Below are 12,404 nucleotides of genomic sequence, written 5' to 3' on the forward strand. Positions count from 1 at the left end.
TGTCTCAATTTAACAAACAAAAAAATCCACAAAACCCATACACACTTCTGTGTATATATATTTTCAATATTTATACATGCATGCGTGTATTCATACAATCCTGCCCTTTAGGTTTTATAAAAATGTCCTCCACACTGTCTACCCCTTGCTTTTCCCCCTTCTTAATCATACCTTGTAGACCTCTCCATCCAAGCTGCCTAGGTTTTTAATTCTGGGCATTTTCCAGAAACATTTATTTCACCTACCAATGCCACTAACTTTTAAAATTAAAGTATTAGCAATGATGCATCAAGATGCTCCACAAAAAACCCAAATACCACCAAAAACCAAGCCAAACAAACAAAAAGTACTCCTCAAACAAATTTCATTTTGCAGTGCAGTTGGTGGCACAAATGTTAACATTTGGTAGATCTGCAAGTGGCTGAATTCCATGATGTTTGGAGCCATTATCTACAGTAGTCCTCAGAGGGAGGAGGTGATTCCTCCCTTCCCCCAGCATTTGGCAGTGCCTGGAAGCATTTTTGACTGTCACAACCTGGAATGTGGCACTGGAGATGCTGCTATCTGGTGGGTAGGGCCAGGGACACTGCTAAACATCCTGCAATGCACAGGATAGTCCCCACATCACAGTTAAGTAAACAGTGCCAGGGTTGAGAAGGGCTGGCCCACAGCCCTACCAGTGCTGGACATTGTTCTTTTTAATCTTGCCAATGTGGTATTTTGAAAAATCAAGCCTAATTTTATTTTGGACCTCTCTGGAATAAGTAGTTATTTTTGCTGCTTGGTGTTGTTTTTTTTTTTTAACTTATTACAATAAGCATGCTTGCTTTCTGTAAATCTTTCACAAAGCACCAAAGATTTTTTTAAGAAGCCACACCTCTTTCACTGTTAGTGTGCAGTCTGTTCTGAGGAAGTAGTCATGTAAATGCCTGCTTGTTTCTCCGTGTACAGCAGAAAAAGAGTCCTCCGTGCTGGCCTTGGAGGCCAGAGTGCTTCAGGTTCAAGGCTCCCTTCCTTGACCTTCAGAATTTCCCTGGTGCTCTCTATAAGCACCTTCTCCCAGCACACTCCCAGACCCAGGAGCCCCCTCCCAGAATCAAATTAGCCTCACCACAGTCCAGGCTCTTAACCAGAATGCGTCCTGTGCTGTCCTTGGAACTCAAAACATCCACCATGGACTCATCTGCCCAGACACTAGGACAAATCCTCACGCTGAGCTTTGCAACCTGAGGTCCATTCACCCGCTCAATGTCAATGTCCAGGGCTGTCACACACAGCTGAACTAAGCCTCCTGGTGCTTGTGTGAAGCCTGGGGCTGCTGGCATAGCCCTCCTGGAGCAGGAACGTATCCACAGTACTGAGTCTCTGCTCGGTCCCATTAGTACAGAAATGGAATGGAGCCCAGCCTACAGCCCTGCCTAGCCCGGCAAGAGCTCTTCCACCTGGTTCAGAGCAAGCCAGAGCCAGCCTGGAAGAAGTGTCCTTGGAGTTCTTGTGGTATGACCTGGATATTCCCAAGAAAAGGTCACACATGACAGAAATGGCATAGACTTGCCTGCAGCCATATGAACAGTGTAGAGCAGAATCGCCCAACAGTGGGCAGACAGCCCATGGCCCTGGTGTGGGAGACTAAACTTCTGGCAGCTGTTCTGTGAGTTTGATCCTCAGCCCAGTACGCTTTTCCAACAAAGCAAAGGGATGTGGAGGCTGTCTCCACTCTCTCAAATCCACACAGATGAGGCCACGCAAAGCCACGGATGTCTAAGATACACCTCCCTGTGGCCCTCCACTGCTGACTTAGTGAGACAGAGTAAGCAGCAAGAGACTCACTGTAGTTCACACCTATAATCCCAGCACTTGAAAACTGAGGTAGGAGGATTACTAAATCAAGGTCATCCTGGGATACAAAACGAGTATCTGTTTCAAAAACAAACAAAAAGAAATTCACAGAGGGAAGAGGAGAGAAAGGGGCTGAGCTTTGGTCCTGCCCTGCTACCTTGCCAGGGCCAGATAAATGACTAGACCTCTTTGGGCCTCAGTTTCCTCACTAACCTTTCACTGATGGCATTCACTTTATTTTTCAATCCACAATTTTCTCAAAAAAAATTTGTCAATTAGATAATGCTAGATAAAATGAATTAGAGATTTCCTTTGGGAAAATCCAGTTTCCATCTGTAAATCATAGATGGTCAGAACAGGAGTGGTGTAGAGGATGGAGAGAAGATATGACCAAGCAAAAAGCAGTTCATAAAGAACACCCATAATTCCTAACTACAAGACACCATGCTATTAACATCTTGGTTGGATCCTCCCAGAGGTGGTTCTTACCCTGGATCAGAGATTGGGCTCTGCAGAGAAGGAAGCTCCTGAACCCACTAAAACTTTAGGCTCAAGTTGAAGTTTTGATCTCTCATTCAGTTCACAGAGGTTCCTTTCTCTTCTTCGAACAAGAGCTATCTTCTTAACTATGTTCTAGGCATATATATTTAAAATGTTTTAATGGGTTCTTAGCCATAAGACTATTTTGCAGCCTACCTACTATTTTACTTACCGTTATGGTTTGAATCTGAAGTATCCCCTGAATTCTCATGTGTTAGAGGCTTGGTTGCCAACTGATGGGTTTTTAGAAAGTGATTGGACTGTGAGGATTTTGACCTAATCAACAGATACATCTCTTGATGGATTCACATGATAGCATTACTGGTGATGGAAGGTAGGAGGTTAGAGGATGCCCTGGAAAGATACACCCTGTCCCCTGCCACTTCCTGGCTGCCATGAGCTGTGCTGCTCTGATCTGCCATGATGTTCTGTCTCACAACAGGCCCCCAAAATGATGGAGCCAGGTGACTATGTAATGTAACCTCAGAAACTGTGAGCCAAAATAAATTTTTTCTCCTTTTAAGTTGTTTTTTTCAGGTATTTTGTCACTTGTTTCTTTATACCTGTTGACAACTTCTGTGTCATTGTTTAGATAAGCCTAACTTAACGATTCCCCTTTTGTAGGCCAGGGATATCCTAGTTGTTTTTTGCTGTTACAAGGAATGCAGTGCAGGTATAAGCAGGATACAGAAGAGCATTCGAAAACAAGAAGAAAAACAGAAAATGTGAACGCTTGACAAAAATGTTTTATTTAATTTTTTCTTTTTTGATGATTCATAGAATATTGTTCTCTTTTATTTATTTTTATTTTTACTAGCGTATGACAATTGTAGGAATGATAGGTTTCATCATGACATTTTCATACATGTACATAATGAACTTGGATCATACTCACCCCCTTTCCATTGCCCTGCCTTGTGTCCCCTTCCCCCTCCCTCTGGTCCCCTTCTTCTTTACAAATAGTCTCTCTTCTTTCATGAGGTAGACAAGACTTAGGGAAAATTTGGGACTCTTAGAACACCTGTGAGTTGATACTGTATGTCAGGTTGAACATTCCTTTCTCTGAGCCTTCTTTTCAACTGGGAATGTGTGTAGGTTATTTACATCCTAGCTCACGGACAACTCAAGCCACTCTCACCTGGCCCAGGGACCACCCATGCCCCTCCTCACTCATCCATTATTGGTTAGGAATCACCAATAATAGGTTAGCATAAGTTTTAAAAGCACCTGAAAAAGAGAAAGACTCTCTCTGCTTCCAGCTTCTACCTAGTCCTACTATGCTCCATTTTATAATTCTCCTCCCTAACTTTTAATAAACTCCATTACAACCACATGTCCTGTCATGGATTCTTCTATGTGGAAGTCAAAGAATTTTGAAAACTGGTCAGAGACTGCACCATTGCCGTTAACATTTTTGTGGGGGAGGAAGGGTCACAGGGCTTGAATTCAGGAACTCATGCTTGCTAGGCAGGTGCTCTACTACTTGAGCCATGCCCCACCCATTTTGGCTTTAGTTATATTTTGAATAGGGTCTCACATTTTTGCCTGGGCCAGCCTGGACCTTGATCCTCCTGTTTGTGCCCCCTCATAGCTGGAGTGATAGGGGCATACCACCATGCCCAGCTTTTATTGGCTGAGATGGGGTGGGGGGGCGTCTCACTAACTTTTTACCTGACCTGGCCTTACCTCAATCATCCTGATCTCCACCTCTCAAGCGACTGGGATCACAGACATGAGCCATTGTGCCTGGCTGGGCACATTTTTTTGTTTGTTTGTTTTTAAATCTAGTTTCCACATATGAGAGAAGAATGCTTTAAAGGGCACAAAAGAATACCAAATTATCCTACAGTGCACAATAACGGCCAATAAGAGACAAACAAGAGAGTAACAATTATTTTTGACCGATTACATTTAAGTCAACAAATATCCATTGAGCAGCTGCTGTTTCAAGTTGGACCCCAGATAGGTGCCAGGGACTCAACAGGCAGTCCTGCCACTGACCTCATGAGCTTACAAAGAAGGAGAGACCAACAGAGGCTATTTCATATACACACAATAGCTCTTTTTCACCTAGCCTGTCCTCGTGGGGAATGAGCTCACACAGCAGCACCCCCTCCAAACCCCCCACCCCCACCTTCCAGGAGGCTGCATGTTTCTGCCTGGAATGTAGACCTACATCAAGCTCACACCCAGCCCACAGGCTGCCCCACACTGAGACCATTCAACTCCTGCCTGTCCTCTTCTGGGAACAGGAAGCTCATCATCCCTGACTCCACCCCTTCCTGCTTCTTTGAAACTGTTCTCTGTCTACCTGCAGCCTCCTTCCCAGTGACTTCCTCTGATTGGCCAGGAACCACACAAACAAGTCTGTCATTTTCTCCAGCCTACAAGATCTAAAGACTTTTAGATCTTTGGGTGCCGCACCCAGCCCCACAGTCTGTTCCTAGTCTGTGATGTCCTTCCTTAACAGAAGGCCTGTGAGACCCCTGTTGATTCATCAAACTCAGTACATGGCCAGCCCTTCCAGGGGGAATCCAGGAACAGATGTCCATGTCATGAAGGTAGCAAGGCCCAGAACTTTGAGGACAGACTCTGTTGGTGACAGTTAAAGGCTCTGCAGCTTCCTGAGGTAGAAGATGTTAGGACCCGGAATCCTATTCCCCCGAGAGACAGAGAGCCAGGCGTGAATGCAATCTACAAAGCAGAGTTTATTGGGCTGGCTAGCCAGGGTCGAGCTCCCACACGGACACGCAGGACCGGTTAGGAAAACACGACCCTGAGCCTCTTTAGGGGAAATCTTATATAGACCGCGGTGGCGTGCATATTTTCGTTATCAACATTGGGCAAGCAGGCAGAGCACATCTTGCGCGTACCTCACATCTTGCACGTACTTCACATCTTGCATGTACCCCCCGCTCACATTCCCCACATTCTATATGCCCTAACTGAGCCCTGCCGCATTGCTTATCTTATCTACATGGGGTGTTTGGTACTGGTTTCTCCAACAAGGGGGTTGGGGCCTGCTGAGACCTCCTATTCCTTTCATTCCCCCCTTTTCTTACGGCCTAAATTGAGGAATCATTCTCAAGGGGATGAAGAGCCTGATATTGTTGGCGGAGGACCAGAAGTTGGATAGTATTAATTCGACTTTTGACAAAAGTCATAAGTCGGTTTAGAATCCAGGGTCCTATGGTAACAAGTAATAGGATGATTATTATTGGCCCTGCCAATGCAGATAAAAGGGTAGCCAACCATGGGGACTGGTTAAACCAAGACTCGAACCAGCTTTCCCCGGCCTCTTTTTTTTGTTTTTTTTGTTTTAGGCTCTTTTGAAGTTTAGACATGGAGTCACGAACAACTCCGGTATGGTCAGCGTAAAAACAACATTTTTTCCCTAGAGCAACACATAGTCCCCCCTTTTGGAGGAACAACAAGTCTAGACCTCGTTGGTTTTGAAGTACTACGTCAGACAGGGAAGTGAGGGATTTTTTTAGGTGGCTAATGGAGGTTTTTATTTTCTCTATATCTTTGTCTATGGCTGCACGCAGCGAAGACATCCCTTTTTGCTGGGTGGCCAAAGAAGCTATGCTGGTTTCTGCTCCCGCTAACCCTAGGCTGAGTAGGGTAGCAATAGTTATTGTGGAAATAGGTTTTCTCTCTTTTTTTTTTTAACCATTTTTGTATTCCAGTATGAATATAGACTCTCTTTTGAATGATAGAGGATGCGGGGCAGCACAGTCACTATAACACAGAATTCTTTAGAGCTGTTAAACACCTTAGTTGATAGGCACGGGGTGAGTCCGGACCGCAAGCATAGCCACCACCCATTGTCCTTTGGAATTACCCATTTAATAGCATTTTCCCAGGTAGAACTGGCGTTAATAACAGTACATAAGTCCCGTCTGTTCTTTGGCACTTTTCCTAAGCAGGTTCCTTGGCCGCTTACCTGCTGTATGGTCAGACCTCTCTTACGGTCTCCCCAGGAACATTGACTAGGGTTTTCCTCAGATGAGGTATCGTGAGTGGTGTTTAGCCCTATTGCCTCATAGAATGGGGGCCTCACATCATAACATAACCAACAGGAGTTAGTCATGTTAGGGTTGGTGTGGTTTAACGTCAGGAAGGCAGCACCCACTAGCTCCCAGAGGGGGTCTTTAGATCCGGTCATGAGACTGGGCCTCACCAGGGGAGGGCTGGTTTCTGATGGTCTTGGAGTTGTAACATTAGCCCGGGCTATGGTTGAGGGAAGGTGATGAGCTGTGGAAGGTCGGGGAGGTGGCTTTACATAGGGTGGCCTAAGTACCTTATTAGGGCCTATTGTTAGAGTAGAGACTGGTTGTCGCACACGCCGCAAAGTAAAAAGGGCTCCTGGATGATTTGTTTTGTAGAGTCTGATTCCCCAGGATTTACCCAATTTTTAATTCGTTGCCTTTTTTCCTAAATCAGTGAAATTTATCATAATGGGATTACAATTGGGGGGAGTTGGGCATCCCTTATTTATAGGTCTAGGTTGGTGGTATGTAATGCCAGATTGAGAGACTCTACTTAATTGAATAAGGTCCCCCTGTTTGGGGGGTGGCCACCATATATCCCCTGAGCTCTCACAACCCCATGACTTACAATAATAGTCTGCGATTTCTCCACATTTTTTTCTGTGGTTGGGTTGGGGAGCGGGGCAGACATAGAAGTAACTTTGGCGCAAATCCCATTGTCCCCTGTCAGTGAATAAGGCCCTTAAGTCAAAGTATAATTCTGGGAACCAGGTGCTGGGAGGGGTCACCTTGGAGGTCTGGTTAAGAATGTCTCCTGTGGATACATCTACAATCATCCAGGTCAGGTTAAAAGGTTGATGTGGATTTGTATGCCCCCAGCAAGTGGTGGACAGGGTTAGAAAAAGGAATAAAGTTACCGAGGTCCAGTATGAAGTTTGAGTTTGAAAAAATTTTTTTTGTGGTGGCACACCCTTTTTGTTGGCAGGAAGCCTTTTTTTATAGCTACCGGATCTGTCGGTCTGATGTGGGTGTAGTGGACCCAGGTGATAATCCCATTTTAGGAGGGCTGTGGAGCATCTGGAGTGTTTTCATTTTTTGGAGCATCCCGTATCAGCCGGAGCTTGAGTGGGTTTGTTAGATGCTTCCGTGTAGACCAATTTTTCTGCTTTTTTTCCGGAGGGTGAGCCCGTCTTACATGGGAATGGTGTACCCATGCTGCAATCCCGTCGACCTTGAGGGCGGTAGGGGTAGTAAACAGTACAACATAAGGTCCTTTTCATCTAGGCTCTAGGGTTTTGGACTGATGTCTTTTAACCCATACCATATCCCCCGGGACTATGTCATGTTCCGTGTTCGGGGTCCTCTCTGTAGTATGGTACGCTTGAATTAGGGGCCATATTTGTTGTTGTACTTTAGCTAAAGCCTGTAGAGTAACACGATAATTTGGGGCCAGATCACCTAGTCTCGGGCTTAAGGTCCTCTGAATGATGGGGGGTGGAGCCCCATACAGGATCTCAAAGGGAGTTAGCCCGTGGACATATGGAGAGTTCCGGACCCGGAAGATGGCCAAGGGAAGGAGCGTCACCCAATCACCGCCAGTCTCCAGGGCCAATTTGGCTAAGGTCTCCTTTAGTGTCCTATTTATCCTTTTTACTTGCCCTGAGCTCTGGGGGTTATATTTGCAATGTAGTTTTCAATTGGCCCCCATAGTCTGGGCTAGTCCCTGCAGGACTTTACTAACAAAAGCCGGACCGTTATCTGACCCAATTGCCTCGGGCACCCCATATCTGGGTATGATTTTTTCTAGCAAAGCCTTTGTCACTACCTGACTCGTCTCCTTTTTTGTAGGAAAAGCCTCCACCCAGCCTGAAAAGGTATCTATGAATACCAGCAAATATTTGTACCCAAACTTTTTTGGTTTTATCTCAGTAAAATCCACTTTTTAACTTCTTTTCGGAGCCCTCCCCCGTTTCCGAGTACCTGTATGGTGCCCCTCCCTTCGTCTTGGTTTTATGATTGTGTAGCTGGCACAATCTTTCACAATTTGGCGGACTGCTATGGTCTGGTTCGGAAATCGGAGCTGCGCAGATGTCAACAAGTCTAGTAATTTTTTCCGCCCCAAATGGGTGGACTTATGTAAGTTAGCCAACAGGAATCGTCCGAGTTTTTTAGGCAGAATTAACTTGTCTTCCAAGTTGCTTTTCCATTCGTCTTTCCCTTCTCTAAAGGGGGAGTGGGCTCTCATCCAAGTGAAATCCTCTGTGGAGTATTTTGGTCGGGGGGGTAGCGGAGGGAGCTCTGGGACCGGCACGTCTATCGCCGCAACCGTGGAAGGTTGCCCTGTCTCCATGGGAGGACTCACCATTGCTACTCTCTTTGCTTCTTGATCTGCTCTGTTGTTACCGACAGCTTCCGGCGTCTTGGCAGACTGGTGGCCTGGGACATACATCACTGCCACTGCCTTCGGTTTTTTTACTGCCATTAATAGACGCTGGACTTCGGCTAGGTTTTTTAGATGTTTTTCTTCTGCTGTGTGGAATTCTCTTTCGCGATAGATGGCCCCGTGGACATGGATGGTACCGAAAGCATAGCGGCTATGGGTGTAGATATTGACTCGCTTTCTTTTTGCCCTCTCCAGGGCCTCTGCCAAGGCAATTAATTTCGCTTTTTGGGCTGATGTTTCGGGAGGGAGGGCGCTGCTCCATACCGTATTTTCTTTTTGGTCGACTACAGCTGCCCCTGCCTTTCGGGCTCCATCTTGGAAAAAACTGCTTCCATCCGTGTACCAGTTTAATTTGTAGCCGGACAGGGGGGTATCCTTTAGGTCAGCCCGTACCTGTGTAACTTTGGAGAGGAATTCTTTGCAGTTATGGACAGGTGTCTGCAGTTCCGGGTTAGGCAACAAGGTGGCAGGGTTCAGGATTACGGGATCTGTGAATGTGATCCGAGGGGAATCCAACAAGAGCCCCTGGTAGTGGGTGAGCCTGGCATTCGTCATCCATTTTCCAGGGGGTTGTTTAAGGATTCCCTCCACCGGGTGAGGGGCCGTTACCCAGAGGGCCTGTCCAAAGGTTAGTTTATCGGCTTTTCTCACCAGCACAGCAATGGCCGCTATGATGCGGAGGCAGGTGGGCCATCCTGCCGCTACTGCGTCTAATTTCTTGGAAAAGTATGTCACTGGTCTCTTTCAGGGACCTAGCTGTTGGGTTAAGACTCCTTTGGCTACCCCCTTTTTTTTATTTATAAACAGAGTGAATGGTCTTGTAGGATCTGGCAAGGCTAAGGCAGGGGCCTGCAAAAGAGCGTCTTTTAGCTGATCAAAGGCTTGTTGTTCTCTCTCTCCCCAACTCCAATCTGGAGCTTTTTTGGTGGCCTCATATAGGGGTCTGGCTATTTCCGCAAATCCTGGAATCCAGAGTCTACAGAACCCCGCGGAGCCCAGGAATTCTCTCACCCCCCTAGTGGATGTCGGGGATGGGATAGCCAGAATAGTCTGTTTCATGGCATCAGTCAGCCATCTTGCCCCATCTGCAATCCGATAACCCAAATATGTCACTGACCTTTTACAGATGTGAGTTTTCTTGGCACTTGCCCGATACCCCAGCTCACCTAATTCCGTTAGCAGGTGTTCAGTAGCCTTGATGCACTCCTCTCGGGTTTCTGCCGCTAACAGTAAGTCATCAACATACTGTAATAGAGTGACTCGTGGGTGGCTCCGACGAAAAGGTTCCAGGTCCTGGCTCAGGGCCTCATTAAACAGGGTGGGAGAGTTTTTAAATCCTTGCGGCAGTCTGGTCCAAGTGAGCTGTCCGGATTGGCCCCCATCTTCTTGCCATTCGAAAGCAAATAGCGGCTGACTAATTTCTGACAATGGAATGCTGAAGAAAGCATCTTTCAAATCAAGGGTTGTATACCATACTTGCGAGGGGGGTAGGTGGCTGAGCAAGGTATAGGGATTTGGAACGGTGGGATGAATGTCCTCCGTCCGCTCGTTTACCTTTCGTAGGTCTTGCACAGGCCTATAGTCCCTGCTTCCCGGCTTTTGGACGGGGAGCAGAGGAGTATTCCAGGCAGACTGACAAGGCCGCAGTACTCCTTCCTTTATTAGCCTGTGGATATGAGGGGCTATGCCTCTTTGGGCCTCCTCAGGCATAGGATACTGTTTTACCCGAATGGGAAGAGCGGAAGCCTTTAATTGTATAACTACGGGCGGGAGGTGTTTGGCGAGACCGGTTCCCGCAGTCTCTGCCCAGGCCGTGGGAAATCTTTTTACCCAATGAGTTATGTCTCCTCCTGGTTCCTGTTGACTCTCAAACAGACGATGCTCGTCAGCCAATGATAGGGACAAGACATGAATCGGGCTCCCTTTTCAATCAGTCACAATTATTTCATCTGGTTTAAAATGGATATGGGCCCCTATTTTGGTGAGTAGGTCCCGTCCAAGCAGGGGAGCGGGGCTCTCAGGGACAACCAGGAAGGAGTGTGTGACCTGGTGTTTTTTTAAGTTTACCTTTTTTTTGGTAGTCCATGCACATAACTGCATACCTGTGGCCCCCTGAACAACACTTGTTCGTGCCTTGTTTAAAGGTCCATGTGCCTTGTTTAAAACCGAATACTGGGCGCCGGTATTCACCATGAACCCCATCGGCTTTCCCTCCACATGTATTGTTACCCAGGACTCGGGGAGGGGGTCCGAGCCCCGTCTCCTTTAGTCCTCTTCTCCGGCTAGGAGGACTTTGGCCTGTTCTACTGCTCGTTTCCTTTTCCTGTTTTTTCCCGGTCTCCTTTTAAACCCTCTTTTTTTTTTTAACTTAGGACATTCTCTCTTTTAATGCCCAGTTTTTTTACAGTAAAAACAGTGTTTCTTATCCGGGGTTCTGGCGTGGCCCCCTCCCCTGGGTTGGTCCCGGACACCCGCTAGGAAAATACGGGCCATTTTTTTCTGTTGCTTTTGGTTTTCTTTAGCCTGGAACTCCCGGTCCTCCTTTTTTAATTTTTCCTGGGCCTCCCTGTCTTTTTTTCTTCGTCTTTTTTTTCTTTTTTTTGGAGTTTTCCCTAGCAGTAAAGACCTTTTCCGCTACCTGTAGCATTTTTCTTATAGTCATTTCCCCTAAATTTTCCTGTTTATTGAGTTTTCTCCTAATGTCTGGAGCTGCCTGATTAATGAATGAGAGTACCACAGCAGACCGGTGGAGGTCCGCCTCAGGGTCAATAGGAGTGTACTGACGGTATGCCTCATAGACGCGCTCTAAGAAACCGGCCGGGCTTTCGTTTTTCCTTTGAACAACTGCTTTTACTTTTGCAAAATTGGTGGGCCTTCTAGCGGCCGCTCGGAGACCGGCCATAAGAGTCTGGCGGTAGATCCGAAGACGCTCCCTACCTTCTGTGGTCCCGAAATCCCAATCAGGGCAGCGTAGGGGAAAAGCCTCGTCTATGGCCAGTTGGAGAGTTGTGGGTCTCCCATTATCCCCCAAGACGTTTTTCCTCGCTTCGTTGAGGATGCGCCCTCGTTCCTCCGCCGTAAAAAGAGTATTGAGCAGCTGATGACAGTCATCCCAAGTGGGACGGTGTGTATGCATGATGGACTCCAAGAGATCTATGAGACACTTGGGGTCTTCAGAAAAGGGTGGGCTCTGCGTCCTCCAGTTATATAGATTACTGGAGGAGAAGGGCCAGTACTGAAACTGTTGCCCTCCTCCCGGTCCCCCTTGGCCCACCATCTGGACTGGAAGTGTAGGGACAGTTTCCTCCCCCTGTGTTGATGAGGAGGGCCCATCTTCCCCCTCCCTTTCCCGGATCCCTCGGGGGCGAAGTCTTCGACCCATTCCTCTTCCTGTTGCCAGTCCTGTTGAGGAGGATGAGGAAATTTTCTCCTCCGGGGCACTGGCTTGGCTAGGGGGAGTCATATATGGAGGCGGCCGATCTTTCTCTGCCCCTGCGAGGGATGGGTAAAGGGGGGAACTCTCTGGTAAGACCGGAGATGGTGAAGGAGATGCCCTAATTTGAGGACCGGTCAAGGTGGGAAGAGAAAGT

Source organism: Castor canadensis, chromosome 5 (assembly GCF_047511655.1).
Source record: "Castor canadensis chromosome 5, mCasCan1.hap1v2, whole genome shotgun sequence".
NCBI lineage: Eukaryota > Metazoa > Chordata > Mammalia > Rodentia > Castoridae > Castor > Castor canadensis.